Raw genomic sequence first — 21,549 nt, forward strand, 5'->3', positions numbered from 1 at the left:
GTCAGAACTGCGTGATATAAAGTCAGAATTGCGTGATATAAAGTCGCAATTTCGAGTTATAAAGTCAGAATTGTGTGATATAAAGTCGCAATTGCGAGTTATAAAGTCAGAATTGCGTGTTATAAAGTCGTAATTGCAAGTTATAAAGTCAGAATTGCGTGATATAAAGTCAGAATTGCGTGATATAAAGTCAGAACTGCGTGATATAAAGTCAGAATTGCGTGATATAAAGTCAGAATTGAGTGATATAAAGTCAGAACTGCGTGATATAAAGTCAGAATTGCGTGATATAAAGTCGCAATTTCGAGTTATAAAGTCAGAATTGTGTGATATAAAGTCGCCATTGCGGGTTATAAAGTCAGAATTGCGTGTTATAAAGTCGTAATTGCAAGTTATAAAGTCAGAATTGCGTGATATAAAGTCAGAATTCTGTGATATAAAGTCAGAATTGCGTGATATAAAGTCAGAATTGCGTGATATAAAGTCGCAATTGAGTGATATAAAGTCAGAACTGCGTGATATAAAGTCAGAATTGCGTGATATAAAGTCGCAATTGCGTGATATAAAGTCAGAACTGCGTGATATAAAGTCAGAATTGCGTGATATAAAGTCGCAATTTCGAGTTATAAAGTCAGAATTGTGTGATATAAAGTCGCAATTGCGAGTTATAAAGTCAGAATTGCGTGTTATAAAGTCGTAATTGCAAGTTATAAAGTCAGAATTGCGTGATATAAAGTCAGAATTGCGTGATATAAAGTCAGAACTGCGTGATATAAAGTCAGAATTGCGTGATATAAAGTCAGAATTGAGTGATATAAAGTCAGAACTGCGTGATATAAAGTCAGAATTGCGTGATATAAAGTCGCAATTTCGAGTTATAAAGTCAGAATTGTGTGATATAAAGTCGCCATTGCGGGTTATAAAGTCAGAATTGCGTGTTATAAAGTCGTAATTGCAAGTTATAAAGTCAGAATTGCGTGATATAAAGTCAGAATTCTGTGATATAAAGTCAGAATTGCGTGATATAAAGTCAGAACTGCGTGATATAAAGTCAGAATTGAGTGATATAAAGTCAGAACTGCGTGATATAAAGTCAGAATTGCGTGATATAAAGTCGCAATTTCGAGTTATAAAGTCAGAATTGCGTGTTATAAAGTCGTAATTGCAAGTTATAAAGTCAGAATTGCGTGATATAAAGTCAGAATTCTGTGATATAAAGTCAGAATTGCGTGATATAAAGTCAGAACTGCGTCATATAAAGTCAGAATTGCGTGATATAAAGTCAGAATTCTGTGATATAAAGTCAGAATTGCGTGTTATAAAGTCAGAACTGCGTGATATAAAGTCAGAATTGCGTGATATAAAGTCGCAATTTCGAGTTATAAAGTCAGAATTGTGTGATATAAAGTCGCAATTGCGAGTTATAAAGTCAGAATTGCGTGTTATAAAGTCGTAATTGCAAGTTATAAAGTCAGAATTGCGTGATATAAAGTTGCAGTTGCGAGTTATAAAGTCAGAATTGCGTGTTATAAAGTCGCAATTGCAAATTATAAAGTCAGAATTGCGTGTTATAAAGTCAGAATTGCGTGATATAAAGTCAGAATTGCGTGATATAAAGTCGCAGTTGCGAGTTATAAAGTCAGAATTGCGTGATATAAAGTCAGAATTGCGTGATATAAAGTCGCAATTGCAAATTATAAAGTCAGAATTGCGTGTTATAAAGTCAGAATTGCGTGATATAAAGTCAGAATTGCGTGATATAAAGTCGCAGTTGCGAGTTATAAAGTCAGAATTGCGTGATATAAAGTCAGAATTGCGTGATATAAAGTCGCAATTGCAAATTATAAAGTCAGAATTGCGTGTTATAAAGTCAGAATTGCGTGATATAAAGTCAGAATTGCGTGATATAAAGTCGCAGTTGCGAGTTATAAAGTCAGAATTGCGTGATATAAAGTCAGAATTGAGTGATATAAAGTCGCAATTTCGAGTTTTTAGATAAATTGAGTCATCTGTGAGGTCACTGCCCGTCACTGCTCCAGCCATTAAAAAGGGAGTGTTCTTTATTTGTTTTCTGTATATAATTTAATCAGTGTATATGTAAATATTTAAATATGTATTTGATCTGGCCTTCAGGAGATGTAGAGATTATCACTAATATCAGACCTGATGATCGTCTGGTGCTGGAGGGATATGTCGATCCTATTGTTGTAACATTTCTGGAGCTGGTTTACTTTGATGGAGCCTCAACCGCTACTGTACGAACCGTCAAACCACTGGATGCAGATCAACTTAAGGAGGTTTGTTTCACTATTATATTTGTTAGATAAAGTATATAAAAATAAAAATAACATAACCATACTTACATATTCATACATATATATTACTTTAATAATGGAAGAAAGTGCCACATACTGTATGTCTCTTTGTGTGTTTTATTTCTTCCAGTCAGGAGGGAGTTTGTATTATTCAGTGACCTGCTCAAACACAGGGGTATGTTTATTTACACAATAGCATAATCCAATCATTCAATAAGAATTATGGAAATAGGTATCATCACATAAATCTTCATTACAAATATTTCATTGTGCATTTCAGCTGAAAAATACACGGGCGGTAAATATCCGGGATGTCAATGACAATCCTCCGATCTTCCAGAGTAAAACATACAGCGCCACAGTGTCAGAGGTGTGTGTAATGTCACATCTTTATACAGCAGAAGTGTGTTTGGTCACTCAGAGACTCACATCTCTTTGTAAACTGTGTCTTTTGCTCCAGGCGACAGCTGTGGGTTCAGATGTGCTCAGGGTTATAGCTGAAGATGCAGATGTTTCTCCAGAAAACAGCAATATTATATATTCTATACTGGTGAGTCTCAACTGAGTCTCATATATTTGATATATTAATAACATAATAGGCTTCTACAAAAGTCAACTTATAGATGACCGTGATAGTAGACATGTTCCTGGAACTACACTGTTAGCCCTTGCTGTAAAAAAAGGCCAAATTCTGACAATATAATACCATATTCCATTAAAACAGTAATATACTGTAGAAAACAAAACTAGCCTACAGGAATATACTGTGAATTAACAGTGCTCAAAGTCGACAATAAGAGGCTGTTTTCCCAATCATACCCTATACCCTCATTCACTATTCCCTACATTAGTTCACTAATATAGTCCACTTGAATGAAAAGAAGTGAGTGAATTGAGACACTGATGAACACCTGATAAGCAGAATCACTGAAGGACAGAGAAACAAGAACAGGAAAAAGAGAAACACAAGAACTACAACTGACTTCCAGCAACACTGAGTGTGAAACCAGTTTACGATTATTTCTATCATACATGTACAAAAGTTCTTGTTGAGAATTAACAGAGATTTAGTTAATAATAAAACATTTTGTCACCATGATGAAGATCAGTATTTGCTTTAGTTGGTCTCTTGTCCCTTGACTTCTTACCACTCATCTCTCTCTGACTGCTGTAACAGTGAGTTTATAAAAGAAAAAGTCAAGAGGAAGATGATCAGGTGCTTTTATTCTTTTGTGATGATGTCACAATCATCCTGGACATGTCTGATTTTCAGATTTGTCCTGTATATATTCATTGAAATTATGGGTATGTCATATTTAGCATAAATCTGTGTATCTACAAAAAGAAATCAAAATTTCTGTCATCATGTCTTCTGAAAAATATCATAATAATATAGTGCATTCAATTTTATTTCACTCCTGCTTGACTCAGACACACACAGACATCAACAATCAGCGTATGAATCTCAACAATGGTGAAAAGTTTAATGTCGCAATGCATGCTGGGTTCCAGGATAATATAAAACTCCCAGCATGCACTGCTGCATGAATAATAATAAAAAAAATATTGCCACCATTGTTGAGATTAATGTGCTAAATTGTGATATCTCTGTGTTTCTAAAACATAGTATAACTGTTTTTTTTGGTTTATGCATGAGGTGTTAAAAAAAATGAGTCATCGTAATTTATTTCTGTAGTTTCACAGTGGTGCTAATGTAACACTTTTGATCAAGGATAAAACTCTGATTGAATAAGAATTAATTCCTTAGTGATTTTGTCATCATAAGCATTACAACCACAATCATTCATAAACTGTGTGCGCACAAGTGTGACTTGCAAAAACACAGCTCAAGCAGCAAAAGAAAAACGAATGTTTTAGCATCAGCATCCCAACTAAAGCAAGCACTGATCTCTATAATGGTAACTTCAAACAAACATTTTCAATAACAACTTCTGTATGACAGAAATAAAGTCATGGTTAATATTAAGTGTAATAATGTGCAATGGCTGGAAGTCAGTTGTAGTTCTTGTGTTTCTCTATTTTCTGTTCTAACAGCAGGTGTTCATCACTAATGCTCAACAATCACTTACATATTCCCTTAATTATCTCACTGCAACACTGTCTCAATGTTACTTTTTACTCGTTGTAGTGTGGACTTTCCTGTGGGGTTGAAAGGGTTAACAGTGTAAGATAAAAAGACACACCCACTAAATGTATTTTAACAGTAATAAACTGTAAGTTATAAAACAGGTTTATACTGGCAACACTGTTGCCAGTAGTTTACTGTAAAATTTAAGTTTTGGGTCACCATTGTGCAGAAGAGTAGAGCCTGTGCTTCAGTCCAGGAGAAGATCTACAAACATTGATGATATGCTGCATGTTGCTTTATTTAACAGGCGGTGACTGTGTAGTTGCTGGTCCAGTGGAAATCTTTTTATGTTCAATAGTTTTTTAGTGGTCTCAAATGAAAGAAGTTCACAGTAATACTTTGCTCACATTATTTATGCATTATAAATTTTAGTTAATACATTTAAATGACAGTTGGTCAATTTAAGGCAGTCGGTTTCTGCAAGTGTAATTAGTTCATTTGAATTAGAATTTAGTGCATTTTTACAGAAACAAACTAGATTACAGTAATTAACTGTACAATTAACAGTGTTGCCAGTATTTTACTGTAAAAAAACCCGGTAAGGTCTAACAGTGTACATTTCTCTGAAAACTTGGACTATGATTTGCTACTTGCTGGACAAAATGAGAGAGTGCAAAAATAATCATGCATTTTTTAGCCATTTTCCCAAAAGAGAAAGACAAAATTTAAGAGATTTAATATGCTTTAAGTGCTTATGCTTAAACACTTTTGTTTAAAAGACTACCATATAGAAACCTCAAAGTTAGTAGCATGAAAACCAAAACATTTTGATTTCATGTGGCATTAAAAATCTGAAGGAAACAACAGTTGGAACAATATTTTTCAAGGCTGGTTGAGTTTGTTGTATCCTACAGATAATAAGTTTGCAATCCCATTGTTTTCTTACCACTCCTTGTAAACCAATTAGCCTCTGGATTAATTTTTTTATTTTCTATGATTTCTAAGTTAATTTAATTTAATAAATTTATATTTAGGTTTGAAATATTTAATATAGATCATATCTAACACAGTAATGCATTCAGTTCTTTTTTAGAAAATACATAAATATTTGAGTGTAATAATGTGTGAGCTCAGTTTGTGTCATCTGAATCCCATGCCCTGACAGCCTCCAGCACCAGATGAATTTGAAGTGAAAGATGACGGAAACATCAGGTTGAAACAAGCTCTGAACTACGACAGTGCTCAACAGTACATCTTCACCGTACAAGCTAAAGACAAAGTAAAGACAAACTCTGACATCCTACCAGTCACACATCCATTTTACTAAGCATTGCTTTACATTTAAAGGAAGAGTGAAAATTCTGTCATCATTTACTCTCCCACAAAAGCTGTCACTGTGGCAGTACCCTTTCAAAAGGTACACCTTTGAACCCTCTTTACCCCTAAAGGGTGCATATTACTACCTCAAAGATATGTAATACATTTTGAAAGGGTGCCAGTCCAATGCCTTTTTTTTGAGAGTGCATGACTTTCTTTCTTCTGTGGAAAACTAAAGCAGATGTTTAGTAGAATTGTCCAAACTGCTTTTCCCCATACATTGACATTTTCATTTTTGGATGAACTATAATTTAAATGTAGATAGTAATACAACACTACAATTCTTTGCAGGATAAAGAAGAATTCAGTGACACCACAACAGTTACAATAACGGTTGACGATTTTGACAATCTAAACCCTTATTTTGATCACAGTCTCTACAAAGCATACATTGAGGAAAATCAGGTAAATAACATCATGATCAATATTTAAACGAATGTCTGATCAAACAAATGAAACCCTCCATGTCTTTTCTGTCCATGCACAGGTAGGACAGTTTTCAGACATCACTCCTGAGGCCATAAAAGCTCATGATGGCGACACAGGCATCAACGAGCCTGTACTTTACAGCATAACAGCAGGTGCTGTTAACAGAAGATTTACAACACACTTCATGACATGTGTCCTAATCTAAATAACCTCCTCCTGTTTCAAATTAAAGTTTCTCTGTAGATGTGTGAGAGCTAGAGGTGAAACGCTGATTTTAAATCTGATGATATAGAAAATTCCACCAAACTATTGTCAAGCACAGTAATTGTGATAAAACAAGCACTTTACACACCTAATAACACACTTCTATTTGAATAAAGAAATATAGTGTCACGCCCGGCTTTGCCGTGCTGGGTGTGCTCACTCCACCATGGACAGAATATGTTTGGGCCATCTCTCTCCCCCCAATCTGAAGGGGGAGCTGTTTGTTTTCGGTCCATCTGACAGTAGCTGATTGGCGGGACTGTTTAGAGCTGTTTGTTTTCGGTCCATCTGACAGTAGCTGATTGGCGGGACTGTTTAAAAACATCTCCTGCCAGTTGTTCTCTCTCTGCTCTGGGCTGCGCGTCTCTGCTTTGCCCTGGCCTCCAGGCTGGTGGGAGCACCATCCTACTCCTTTTTGCCTTTTTTGCATTACACATAGTTTACACTTTACTGATCTGCACTACACTTTTGATTAGCTTTCTCTTGCTTCTCATTTACTGACTTGATACATTTATTGATTCAAATTATGATTTCATTGTATAATTTAATGTTTTAATAAATTATTTTGGATTTAACTGGGGCTCGTCCGACCATTTGGATCCCGAATTGTAAGTAGACTACTATAATTTGCAATATTGTGTAGGCCTAGTTGCGTGGGTAGTGCTACGTCATTGGTTCACATTTTGTGAATGAAACGTACAGGTGATCAGCTGATGGTAGTAGTCTAATCAGCTGGCACGCGTTGTGTTTGTTTGTTGGGGAGTTCCGCATCGAGTGTTCAGTTAATGAATTGAATGTTACTTTAGTACTTTGATCGCTAAAGTTAGTTCTTTGGTTGTGGCAAAAATTGGGAATATTTGCGCAGATTAGAGCAATTTGACCAACCATATTTTGTTTGCTTAGTTTGAGTAGCGAAGTGTGTTTGTAGGTTTACTTATGTTGCAGGATGGCATTTTACGGAGCCTGTTTTATCCCCAATTAGTGCACTTCGGCGTTGTGGGTTTAGGCTGCTAGTCACTGAAGTCCGAACGAGGGCACCGCCGTGGAGCACCGGCTGAAGTGACTTTTGTCAGGACAGTACGATTCCATCGGTATTGGTGAGTAAATTAGCCTTGTTCTTGGACTTAGTGTGAAGATAGGTCAGAATAGTAGGGGGGTAAATGTTTAGGGGGAAACTCCGTTGTTATCCTGTAACGTGAGCTGCATTCCGCTTCGCCCGATTTAATTTGTGTGGTTGGAATTGTTTAATAACCCAAAAGACGTTGAGCTATAGATCTAGTTTTCATTTGGCTAGATGTATTGCTATTGGGTGTTTATTTGTAGACCATAGCTTGGTTTGATTGTTGTTTGGTGACTTGTAATTTAAGTTGTAATAATGGGTACACTTGAGGTGTTTTTGGCTGCTCCTTCAGTGGCCTTGCTTGCGGCGTTGAATATTAAACAATCGCATAGTGTGGCCAAGCACTATAAAATTGATGTAACATTGCAGAGGGGAGCTAAGAAGCATGAGCTGCTTGACTTCATTCGTGCGTGTTTGGTTGATAAGAACGTGTTACCTGACAAGAAATTGCCGAAGCGATGTAGTTAGGGAGCGTCGGGTTCAGATAGTGAGCTCACTTCAGATAGTGAGTCCACTCCGAGTTTGATTGTAGGCCCACAGCTAAAATCCAGTGTATTAACATTTGAACAGCAAGTCGAATTGTTAAAACTGCAACATGATTTGCAAGTGAAACAAAAGACTTTGGAATTGGAACAAGAATTAGCAAGAAAAAAATTAGCTGACGAATTGGCTCAAAGAAGGCTTGATAACGAATTGGACCGTAAAAGGTTAGATGCTGCACAGAAAGACAAAGATCGTGAGTTGGAATGGGAAAGGCTTAAAAATTTAGAGCAGGAACGTGAGATTGAGCGTACTAGGCTGCAATTAGTAGCTGAAGGCAAACTTGGCAAATCGCAGCAGTCTGGCCTGGCCGGTATGATCAAGTTCCTGCCTAAGTTTAATGAGCATGATCCAGATGTGTTTTTTTCGTTATTTGAGAATATTGCTACTGAGCAAAATTGGAGTGATGAGGATAAAATTGTATTGTTACAAACTACGTTAATTGGCCGTGCTCAGAAGGCATTTGTGGCGTTACCATCTTCTGAAAAGAAGGTCTATCGATGCGTCAAGGCAGCTGTGTTAAAGTGTTATGAGTTAAACCCCCCGAGGCTTATAGACAGTGTTTTCGATCATGGAAAAAATCAGACAAGCAAACTTACGCTGAGTGGGCTAGGGAATTAACCAGCTTATTTCATCGGTGGCTTACAGCTGAAGAGGTTGATTCTTTTGATGAGTTGTGTGATCTTATGATATTAGAACAACTTAAGAACACTTTGCCTGATCGCATAGCCACTTACACTCACCTAAAGGATTATTAGGAACACCTGTTCAATTTCTCATTAATGCAATTATCTAATCAACCAATCACATGGCAGTTGCTTCAATGCATTTAGGGGTGTGGTCCTGGTCAAGACAATCTCCTGAACTCCAAACTGAATGTCAGAATGGGAAAGAAAGGTGATTTAAGCAATTTTGAGCGTGGCATGATTGTTGGTGCCAGACGGGCCGGTCTGAGTATTTCACAAACTGCTCAGTTACTGGGATTTTCACTCACAACCATTTCTAGGGTTTACAAAGAATGGTGTGAAAAGGGAAAAACATCCAGTATGCGGCAGTCCTGTGGGCGAAAATGCCTTGTTGATGCTAGAGGTCAGAGGAGAATGGGCCGACTGATTCAAGCTGATAGAAGAGCAACTTTGACTGAAATAACCACTCGTTACAACCGAGGTATGCAGCAAAGCATTTGTGAAGCCACAACACGCACAACCTTGAGGCGGATGGGCTACAACAGCAGAAGACCCCACCGGGTACCACTCATCTCCACTACAAATAGGAAAAAGAGGCTACAATTTGCACGAGCTCACCAAAATTGGACAGTTGAAGACTGGAAAAATGTTGCCTGGTCTGATGAGTCTCCATTTCTGTTGAGACATTCAGATGGTAGAGTCAGAATTTGGCGTAAACAGAATGAGAACATGGATCCATCATGCCTTGTTACCACTGTGCAGGCTGGTGGTGGTGGTGTAATGGTGTGGGGGATGTTTTCTTGGCACATTTTAGGCCCCTTAGTGCCAATTGGGCATCGTTTAAATGCCACGGCCTACCTGAGCATTGTTTCTGACCATGTCCATCCCTTTATGACCACCATGTACCCATCCTCTGATGGCTACTTCCAGCAGGATAATGCAACCATGTCACAAAGCTCGAATCATTTCAAATTGGTTTCTTGAACATGACAATGAGTTCACTGTACTAAAATGTCCCCCACAGTCACCAGATCTCAACCCAATAGAGCATCTTTGGGATGTGGTGGAACGGGAGCTTCGTGCCCTGGATGTGCATCCCACAAATCTCCATCAACTGCAAGATGCTATCCTATCAATATGGGCCAACATTTCTAAAGAATGCTTTCAGCACCTTGTTGAATCAATGCCACGTAGAATTAAGGCAGTTCTGAAGGCAAAAGGGAGTCAAACACAGTATTAGTATGGTGTTCCTAATAATCCTTTAGGTGAGTGTATATTAGCGAACATTATGTGAAAACAGCAGCAGATGCCGCTGTTCTTGCTGATAATTCTTCTCTCATACACAAGACTCCAGCTCGTGATTTTAGTCCGCGTTCTAACAGTAATTACAAAGAACGTCGCGATAGTCGTGTTAATACGGACTCATCTGTGTTTTCCAATTCAATTGCACGTGGTAAACCATCGGATTTCAATCTTAAAACAGACTGTAATTACTGTTTTGGGAAAAATCATTGGAAAAGAAATTGCCCAGTGTTATTGGAGCGTAATGGGGGAAGGGTGATGGAGGAAAAGTTGGCCTCTGCGCCTCATCTGTTCCTGTCGTGCGCTCAGGGAGTAAAGCTAAGAAAATTCCAGCAAAGACATTGGATCGTGCACAATGTACAGTGTCAATTGATAAAGGTTTGAGCAATGTACAATGTGATGAGCTTGAATTTCCTGTATCTAGTATAACAGATTATGCACTGTTTGTCACGGAGGGTTTTGTGGCATTGGTTGGAGACACATCGCGTTCCAGTGAAAATTCTGCGTGATACGGGTGCATCAGAAAGTTTCATTTGTCAATCTGTCTTGCCTTTCTCGTCTGAGTCTGATACAGGAAAGTGTGTGTTAATACAGGGAATTAGTCTCCAGTCATTTCCAGTGCCATTGCACAAAATTCTGCTGTTTTCTGGTTTTGTGAGCGGGGAAGTAACCATTGCGGTGCGTCCTTCTTTACCTATAGAGGGAATTGATCTGATTGTGGGTAATAACTTTGCTCATGACCGTGTTTTTCCTGATCAGGTGACACCACCTCCCATGGTTAAGACTGGAGCTTCTTTATTGGATGAGTCAGATAGGTGTCAAAAAGATTTTCCAGATGTTTTCCACGCGTGCTATGGCGCATAAGCAGGATGCCAACTCGTCTGATGTATCTAAGCACACGTCTGCTCAGGTATTTATTCCGCAGTTACCAGCAGTGTTGGGTAAGTTACTTAAAAAAAGTAATTAGTTATAGTTACTAGTTACTTCTCACAAAAAGTAACTGCGTTAGTAACTGAATTACATCATTACAAAAGTAACTAATTACTAGGGAAAGCAACTATTGCGTTACTTAAAAAAAAAAAAAAGTTTAAATATAAGAAATTTCTTGGATACCCCCAATATGAAATGTTAAATGAATGAAATGGACACTAAATAGAACATCTTATTATTATTAAACATTGTACACTAATCTACACTATTTTAATGTTGCTGTGGGACAATGTGAGAGACACCTATTAACTTAAATATTAAAATATTATCATTACTATAGTGGAACAACAAAATAATAGATGGTTTAGAACTTTTAATATTTATTGCACAGACCACAACTGGCCAACAAATAAGTCATAAGTCAATAAATCATGCTTCTTAAGAAATGTACCAAAAATAAATAAATAGTAGCCTTATAAAAATATTCATACACATACACTAGTGCATATAATTAAAATGATAAAACTCACACACCTTTACAACTGGTAGACATACTGTATAGCCTACTTGAAGTTTTTTCTTCATCACAATAGTAAGTTTAACAAAAAGTGCTCTCAATATAATACTGAACAATGTATCAACATAAATAATAATAATACAATATAATCTTTTATGGGTTTATTTTTATTACCTACAGAGAACGTCATCATCAGAGGTTATTTATTTTAGCCAAATTCTAGTCATGTTTGCCGCACGTGTTCACAACCGTCAAACAAATATGTTTGAACGTTCCCTGCAGGTTATTTTGGAGTTTATGTTATATAAACTAATTAAAACATTGCATATGATACCAATATGCTACATATATTATTCTAATGCTGAAATGTGTAATTTATTTATAAATAAAGTATTTATGCTCGGACACATTCGGTCTCTCTCGCGCACTGTCGAGCGCGTTCTCGGACACACTCGTTCTCGCTCGCGGAATTCGCCTCGCTTTTGTACAGTCCGGCGCCTCATAAACACTCACACACCAGAGAAAAAAACTTTGCAGCTCCTATGGCTGAGAGAGAGCCTACTCGGATGAAAACCGCTTCAGTGAGCTCAACTATAGTAACGCCGCATTTTTATTGACAGTAACGGTAACGGCGTTGTAATGGAGGAAGCAGTAATTAATTTGATTACTCGTTACTGAAAAAAATAACGCCGTTAGTAACGCCGTTTATTTATAATGCCGTTATTCCCATCACTGGTTACCAGTACCTTTGTCTCGATCTGACATTGCTGAGGCTCAAAAGAGTGATCAGAGCTTACAGAAATATTTTGACTTGACTGCAGATGACAATTTAGATCGCTGTTATTTTGTGAAGGATGGCTTGTTGCTAAGAAGGTGGTCACCCACTGCAGGAACTGATGTGAGAGATCAGATTTTGCAGGTGGTGATGCCTGAAAAGTTTCATGAACTGGCACTTAAAACAGCTCATGGGGAAACAGCGAGTCATTTTGGGGTAAAGAAAACATACAGTCAATTGTTAAAACATTGCTACTGGCCACGGATAAAGAGGGACGTTGCACGGTTTGTTCAAACTTGTCATGTCTGTCAGGTGGCAGGTAAGCAAAATGCTGTCGTTAAGCCCGCGCCTTTACAGCCCATTCCGTCTGTTGGTAAGCCTTTCGAGCATTTGATCATTGATTGTGTGGGCCCCTTACCCCAGTCAAAATCAGGCTGTGTTTATTTGTTTACCATCATGTGCCAGGCGACTCGCTATCCTGCTGCGTATGCTTTGAGGACCATTACTACAAGGTCTGTGGTGAAATCATTGTCGCAGCTTATTTCAATATTTGGTCTTCCCAGAATCATTCAAAGTGATCGGGGTTCAAATTTTACATCAAAAACATTCGCAGCAGCCTTGAAACAGCTGCGTATCCAGCACAACTTGAGTAGCGCGTACAATGCGCAAAGTCAAGGGGTTTTGGAGTGGTTCCACGCCACTCTTAAGTCTCTATTGCGTGCATACTGCATAGAGATGAAACGGGAGTGGGAGGATGGTCTACCATGGCTATTGTTGGCGGCTAGAGCGGTTGTGCAAGAAAGCACAGGTTTTAGTCCCAATGATTTGGTATTTGGTCACAAGGTTCGTACCCCATTGTCTGTGTTGTCAAGTGATCTGGATTCATCTGAACCACCCAAGAGTTTGTCCAGTTATGTGTATGGTTTCCGCCGCAGGTTACTTTTAGCATGTAAAATGGCAACTGAAAATTTGACTGATGCCCAAAGAAAAATGAAGCGAAATTACGACCGTAAAGCAGAAGCTTGTGTCTTTAGCCCAGGGGATCAGGTGGTGGCATTGTTGCCTATACCTGGTTCTCCTTTTGGTGCAAAGTATTCAGGGCCTTACAGTGTGGTTCGTCAAGTGTCAGAGACCAATTATGTGGTTGCTACGCCTGACCGTAGGCGGGCGACACAGTTAAGTCATATCAATTTACTTAAGCCATATTATGCATCGTCACAGTCGCCTAGTTGTAAGGGTGAATCGTCTGTCTTGGTCGTGGCAGGCACGTCTGTAGCCTCTCCAGAGTTAAAGGATGATGTGCAGGGCCCTGACGATTCCATGCTGCATGCTCGTCTCAATAATTCAGAGACGTTGGCCAAATTAGAGGGAGTTTTAGATCATTTGCATTTGCAACAGCAAGCAGAATTGAAAGCTTTAATCTTTGAATTTCCTTGTCTGTTTTCAGATACTCCGACCTGCACAACTTTAAACGAACATGACATAGAAGTCGGTGATGCAAAGCCAATCCGTCAGAGGTTTTTCCGCACTGCTCCTGATAAGCGTAAAAGACTGGATGATAGTGTCCAATATCTTCTGGAAAATGGTCTTGCCATACAGTCGTACTCTAGCTGGGCTTCGCCCTGTTTGTTAGTCAAAAAACCTGATCATACGTACAGATTTTGCACGGATTACAGAAAAGTAAATTGTGTAACAAAACCAGACTCGTATCCACTGCCTAGGATAGAAGATTGTGTTGATCAAGTCGGTGCGGCTCGTTATGTGAGCAAATTTGACTTGTTAAAAGGTTATTACCAGGTTCCTCTTACTCCTAGGGCACAAGAGATCTCTGCCTTTATTACGCCGTCGGGACTCTACTCTTATACGAGAATGGCTGTGTATATTGATGATGTGGTCTGCTATTCAGACACTTGGACAATCCACCTTGCCCGCATACGTTCATTATTTGAGCGGTTTGCGGCTGAAAACCTCACTGTAAACTTAGCAAAGTGTGAGTTTGCTCAGGCTACAGTGGTGCATCTGGGAAAGGTGGTCGGACGGGGGAACGTTCGGCCAGTGAGAGCGAAAGTCCTGGCCATTGACAAATTCCCACGTCCTCTCACTAAGAAAGAATTGATGCGCTTCCTCGTTATGATAGGGTATTACAGGAACTTTTGCTGTGACTTTTCATCTGTCGTTGCCCCACTAACCAACCTGTTGAAGGGTTCAGTTAAATTCAATTGGACTGCTGATTGCCAACACGCATTTGAAAACGCCAAGTCTCTCCTGAGTTCTGCACCTGTCCTGGCTGCTCCTAGGCTGGAGGAGCCCTTCCAGCTGCAAGTAGATGCCAGCCAGGTAGGGCCAGGTGCCGTTCTCCTTCAAAAGGATGAGAGGGGATTAGGTGGGCTGGGGGATGAGTTTGGGTCATTTCTTGTGGTGGCTGTTGTATTGAGGGTGTGGGTGAAGGGTGATGAGAGTTTGGTTTAGTCTAACATTAGTCTTTCGGGGTAACTGGTTAAAAAGGGTAATGGGTTTAGTCATTTATTGTTTTTTGGGTGTAGTTTGTTATTGGGTTTGTTTCTGTTCTTAGTATTGATTATGGGAAATGGTGTAATGAGTAGAATGTAGTTTTACAGAGTCCCATATGGGTCTCTGTTTTGTGGGGGGAGTGATGTCACGCCCGGCTTTGCCGTGCTGGGTGTGCTCACTCCACCATGGACAGAATATGTTTGGGCCATCTCTCTCCCCCCAATCTGAAGGGGGAGCTGTTCGTTTCCGGTCCATCTGACAGTAGCTGATTGGCGGGACTGTTTAAAAACATCTCCTGCCAGTTGTTCTCTCTCTGCTCTGGGCTGCGCGTCTCTGCTTTGCCCTGGCCTCCAGGCTGGCGGCAGCACCATCCTACTCCTTTTTGCCTTTTTTGCATTACACATAGTTTGCACTTTACTGATCTGCACTATACTTTTGATTAGCTTTAGACTTTCTCTTGCTTCTCATTTACTGAGTTGATACATTTATTGATTCAAATTATGATTTCATTGTATAATTTAATGTTTTAATAAATTATTTTGGATTTAACTTAACAAGCGGTGTGGTCTCCCCTATGTCATTGCTATTGTGAGCCAGGTAGTTGTGACAATAGTCATATTCTATATTAAGTTTCTGATAATAACACAGCAAATATCCACATTTCTGTTCCAGCCTTTCCAAATGAGTATCAAAGTAACTTTGACATCGATCAAAACAGTGGAGTCATTTCTGTGACAACGGCACTAGACAAAGAGGAAGTCGACCAGATAACTGTTCACATACAGGTATCAGACGTTTCCGAAGACATTCATGAATCTGAAGAGGTTTCAGGATTGTGTTTATTTATATTTTATATTTTATATTCATGATTTCCTTATAAATAGGCAGCTCAGCAGAATGATGCCAGTAAGACGGCTAACGCTGTGGTGTCCGTCACCATTGAGGATGGGAATAACAACCCTCCGAAATTTGACCAGGATGAGTACACCGTATCTATTCTGGAAAATTCACCACCGGATCAGTTTGTGCTTCAGATTAGAGTCACTGATCCAGACCTGGTACTGTTCCTGAAAACATCACTGTCTGTTTGTAAAGTAGATCAAATAAACACAAAAATAAAAAAATACAGACTTGCAAACACTAAAATGGTGAACCATTTTTAAACACCAAAAATGATGATCCAATCATCCAGAGCTCCCAACAACTTAAAACACTAAGCGACCGACAGGGGTGTCAAACTAATGAACTAACTAACACACCCTAATTAAACACACCTGATCAGCTAATCAAGTCCTTCAGGATTATTTGAAAACAGCAGGTGTGTCTGTGTTGAAGCAGGGTTGGAACAAAACTCTGTAGCGCTGTGGCCCTCCAGGAACTGAGTTTGACACTTTAGCAAAACCCTAGCAACCACCCATTAATAAATTCGAACACCTTAACAAGTAATTCCCCAACTGCTCAGAACACTTTAGAAATGGTTAAGAAATGCAAGTATTCAAGGCATAACACAAGAAGTTACTAGTATGTAACTTTTTGACTGTACAAAAGCACGAAAATTCCATAATATGCTTGCAGAGATTTAGGAAACATGCTAAGTTCACATACTTGTGTCTCCTAAAAACAACGCTACAGCCAGTTATTCTACTTTGAAATGTGCGTTCCACGTCAGAACTGTTTTTGTTTTGGTCTGAGAGTGATTCCGCTGCCGATTTACCCAATAGTATTTTGACACTCTGGGTTTATCAGTTAGCAGAAAACACAGCGTATTACAGCCATGGAAGTCAGCAAACAAACTAGGTCAGAAATAGCAGATTTTACCCGACCTAAAAAGCCTCGGCATCCATCTAAGAAGCTCTATGTCCAGAGGCATATTAAAACATGGATAACTCATCAACTCACACTGTAAGGCTCGTCGCCTTCCATTGTCAGTTGTGCTCATTTCTGTTGCGTGTCCTCCTCAATCTGGCAACCCGTGAGCATCAAGTCTGAGGAGTGGACGAGAGAAACAACCCTCGCCAATATTTTGAATTTGGACTACAGTACCCATTTCAACTGCTAGCTGTCAAAACTACATACTGCACCTTTAAAACTATCTTCTAACTACCCAAGTCTTCCAACTTAAACTGATATAGCTGATATAAACTTCCATTTAAGGTTGTGTCAAGCCAACATACAAAGTTTGTTTTGATGTACTTACCTTATCTAGTTTTCTCTCTGATCAGGGTGGGTTCTCTAAAGGTCACTTTATCATGGATAACAGTACCTTCGTTATCAACAGTCAAGGAGTAATATCACTCCGGAGCGATGCCACCTTGGATAGAGAAACTGTAGACAATTACATCATACAGGTACAATGCAATCACATACATTTCTTAAATCCAACTATTTACAAAATGTTCAGGATGACTATTCATTCTAAATGGGATGCTTGCATTGTCTTTCTCAGGTTGTAGCTGTAGACCAACCTGTCAATGGTTTAAGCTCCACAGCTCAGGTCATCATCACTGTTCTGGACGTCAACGACAACAACCCACAATTCCTTCCTCTCCCAGAGCCCATTGAGATTCAGGAAGGTGCGTACACACCCTCATCACCTGGAGAAGTGTGCGAAATCTCAGCCACAGATGCTGACATTGGAGACAACGGTCGTGTCACCATCACTACTTCCTCACACAGTGAAATATTCAGATTCAGAGAGGTGAGGGGACTTATGAGAAAGGCAGCTGTCACTGTGCCTACAGAAAATTATATCATAACTTTAGAAATATGAAATTGTAAAAAAAAAAAAAAAAAAAAAAAAAAAAAACAAACAGCTTATTTCATTCCTTCAGGATGGGACTCTCCTTGCCATTGAGGAACTGGATCGGGAGACACAGGATGTGTATGATGTGATCATTGTTGCAATGGACCATGGAATCCCACAGAGAAATGTACAGTAACAATATCTATTTATTTGTATTATTGCATGATGTAAATATGTGTAGTTCAATTCAATTTGCCATTGGAACATTTTGTGGCATTTCCTCATTTGGAAGGTTGTAAAGGGTTTTATCTGTCTGCCAGCATGCAAAGTTTGTAAAAGTGACTCCAAGGAAGAACTAGTTGACTTATTGGCCATAGCTTCATGGAATATAAACTTTGAAAGATTTTCCCAATTTTGTTTGAGGCGTTGTTTAAGTAGCATTAAAACCTTGAGCACACCTGCACATTTATATTGTCCTAAAGGTTATATCTCAGTTTAATTTTTTATTTATCTATACCTAAATGACACACAAACATGCAAAAAGAAACTGCAGTATGTTCTGGATTTTATGCAGATATTTAAAAATCTGGCTACCTGATACTAGTTCAATCCTTACAAGTTAATTACTGTTAATTCCAGACATTAAGTTAGATATTAGACATTGCAAATATAAACTTTTGGTCTGTAATACGAAAGGTTTGCTTGGGTTCATTTTCTGCAGAACATCACCACAGTGAGGGTCAGTATCACAGATGTCAATGACAACGCTCCAGTTTTCAGCTCTGACATCTACAGCAAAAGCATTCTGGTAAAAGACGCCAAGGTTGGAGATGTGCTGCTGACGCTCTCGGCCACAGATAAAGATGCTGGAAGCAACAAGGTTATTAGTTACAGGTAAGCTTAAGCTAACTAAACTTCCATCTCATTAGGATCAATAACATGAAGGCTAAACCATGAACACATTACCTACATCACTCCTTTAAGACAGATGCATGAATGTTGTTTTTCTGTAGTTTCTCTGAAGACTCCTCAATGGTCGCATTGGATGCTGAAACAGGAGTCATCACTTTGACCTCTGACCTTAGCGAGGTCACAGAAGACACGCTGCTAACCCTCACTGCTATAGCGACAGATCAAGGAACACCACCAGAATCTGATGAAGGTTTGGGCTTCATAACTTTGTTGTTCTTCCTTAGGAGCTCTATCTATCTCTCTAGTGTTTTGTGTTCTCACCTAAATACTGTAAATATGTCCACAAAGAGGCAGAAAAATGCTAGCTCTAATGTAGTACTACTAGTGTTAATGCAGTTTATGCCAGCACAAAACATTTATAGAGTTAAAACTGCGGGGCCATTTCACATGATTGGAAATGCACAACCAAATTTACATTCACTAAATAAGAAAAACGCAATTCATAAATACAAGTATCTTATGTTTTTACGTGTTATATTTTGTGCGTGTAAATTATCTTTTTTACATCATATTTTACAAATGAATACATTTTGAGACTATTTCAGCTCCATGTCAAGCAGCTGTGGCACTTGAATTTATTCATTTTAGGATTTTTGGTCTATTTTGTTTAGATTTCCGCACAAATTGTTCTGTAATCTGCTAAAACACTGCCTGCACAGTCATTCAAATCTAAAGTGAGCCCTGCATCTTGTGCACGTTATGGTACATTTGCGAACATATTTTTATTGAATTTTACAACACATTTAACAAAAGAACAAACATAATCTTCTTAAATACAAACATAACTTGCTCAAATCCCTTCCCCTCCACAATAACCCTGGCAGTCGGTAAAAAAAAAAAAGATTATAAAAAATCCTTAAAGGAATGGTTCAGGATTTTCAACATCGGACCTCATTTTCAAGTGAGCCTGTTTGTCATTCATCAGTGGAGACAGTTTTCAAAAAAATTCATCCAGTCCTTACTTTTGGATAGTTCGCTGGTGCTAGGCTAGCGCGAGTCAACGGTAGATGCGTTAGCCTGCCATTAAAAACAGTTTTACCCACTCCACAGTACACCAAAAGCAAATAAATTATATAACGCCAGATTATCGATGTAAATGTATGTTGAGAGAATAATGTTAGAATTCAAACTACACTTGCATCTCAATGATCGCATTACATTTACAGGAACTAGTTTCTCAGCAGTGGCGGAATTTTACTTTGCTCCAGTTAGTTGTCACGGTGCACTCAACGACGCCTCCTTCTGGTTTCGCTAGATCACTTTCCCCTGAATTCTAGGACTCATCACACTCATTACCTTCCATCCCTGTCTTATCCTCATTATCACTGCCACCTGTTTGCACTCAACCTCCCTTTATCAGGACCTCGCTTCCCTCTGTTCCCTGCGAGGTCTTGTTTCTGCCACGGCGTACAACTCTGAGCGTTCCACTGCTATTTCCTAGTGTTCCCGGTTTCTCGATCCTGGCCCGTTTCCAAGGACATTTATATGAACGTTTGCTGCCTGCCCCGACCTTTGCCTGGTATCTACTAACGAGTTCTGGACTTCCCCTGAGTGCTTATACATTACCGTGTCTGTTCTACTCTGTTTACTTGTGTGTTCTAATAAAGTATCTGCATATGGATCCAAACGTCTCTGCCTCGTCATCACATTAGTACTGCGCCGAAAAGTAAACACAGAAAAGAAGCGCACTACAGTCGGGACGTCTAGCTAGCTAGTAGGAGTCTCGGTTGCCTAGGTAACTTAATATCACTCCGCCGCTGCTGTAGACTGTGCTAATAAACACAGGGAACAAAGTATAACTATTGCAATGCGATGAAAGGGTAGTTTGATTTCTAACATTATTCTCTCAACAGACATTTATATCGGTAGTCTGGCGTTATAACTGATTTGCTTTTGATGTACTGTGGAGTGGGTAAAACTGTTTTTAATGGCAGGCTAACGCATCTACCGTTGACTCGCGCTAGCCTAGCACCAGCGAACTATCCAAAAGTAAGGACTGGATGAATTTTTTTGAAAACGGTCTCCACTGATGAATGACAAACAGGCTCACTTGAAAATGAGGTCCGATGTTGAAAATCCTGAACCACCCCTTTAAATATACAGTGCTTTATATATCACACACTCCTGTTAAGCATTAAGCATATACTACAACTTCAGACATCTATAGCCTCTTCAATATCTCCTTCTTTAACAAATCTCAAGAACATCTCCCAAATTTCGTAAAATAAAGAAGACTTCCCCTTGATCACATATGTAAGCTTCTCAAGGGCCAAACTCGATATCAAGTTTTTCAGCCAAAGTCCAAGGGAAGGACAACTTGTATTCTTCCAGCAAAGGGCAATTGAACGCCTGGCTTGTAGTAGGCACAAATCCACCAGTTTTTTCTCTTTCACGGGCAGAGAGCAATTGTCCACATAGACACCCAATACACATATTACCGGACTTAAAGAAATATGGATTAGCTGTAAATTGAGATACGTACTGAATCACTTTCCTCCAAAACTTTTGCACCTCACCACATTCCCACACACAATGAAAAAATGTGCCTTGGAAATTATTGCATTTAAAACATAAGTCTAGGGTATACTAGGGTTAAATTTATTTAATCTCACTGGAGTGATATAAATTCTAATTATCCAGTTATATTGTATGAGTCTCAAACAAGTATTTATAGAGTATTTATAAGTATTTATTTATAGAGTAGAGTTTGTGCTTTTTAACATATTGTACCCCACTCATCTAATGAAATGTCTTTCTTTAAATCCTGCATCCATGCTCGTCTTTTATTTTCAGAATGTTCTTTATGATTCTGTACCAGTATATTGTATAATTGGGTAATTCGCCCTTTACTGAAACAGTCTTGTGTGGAAAAGGTTTCCAGTGTGGATAATGAAGGGAGTTGCACAGAATTCTTTAGTTTTGAAAAAATAAAACTTCTAAGCTGCAGGTATTTAAAAAAATGTTTCCGGGGTATATGAA

Source organism: Rutilus rutilus, assembly GCF_951802725.1.
Source record: "Rutilus rutilus genome assembly, chromosome: 2".
In the NCBI taxonomy this organism is placed as follows: Eukaryota; Metazoa; Chordata; class Actinopteri; order Cypriniformes; family Leuciscidae; genus Rutilus; species Rutilus rutilus.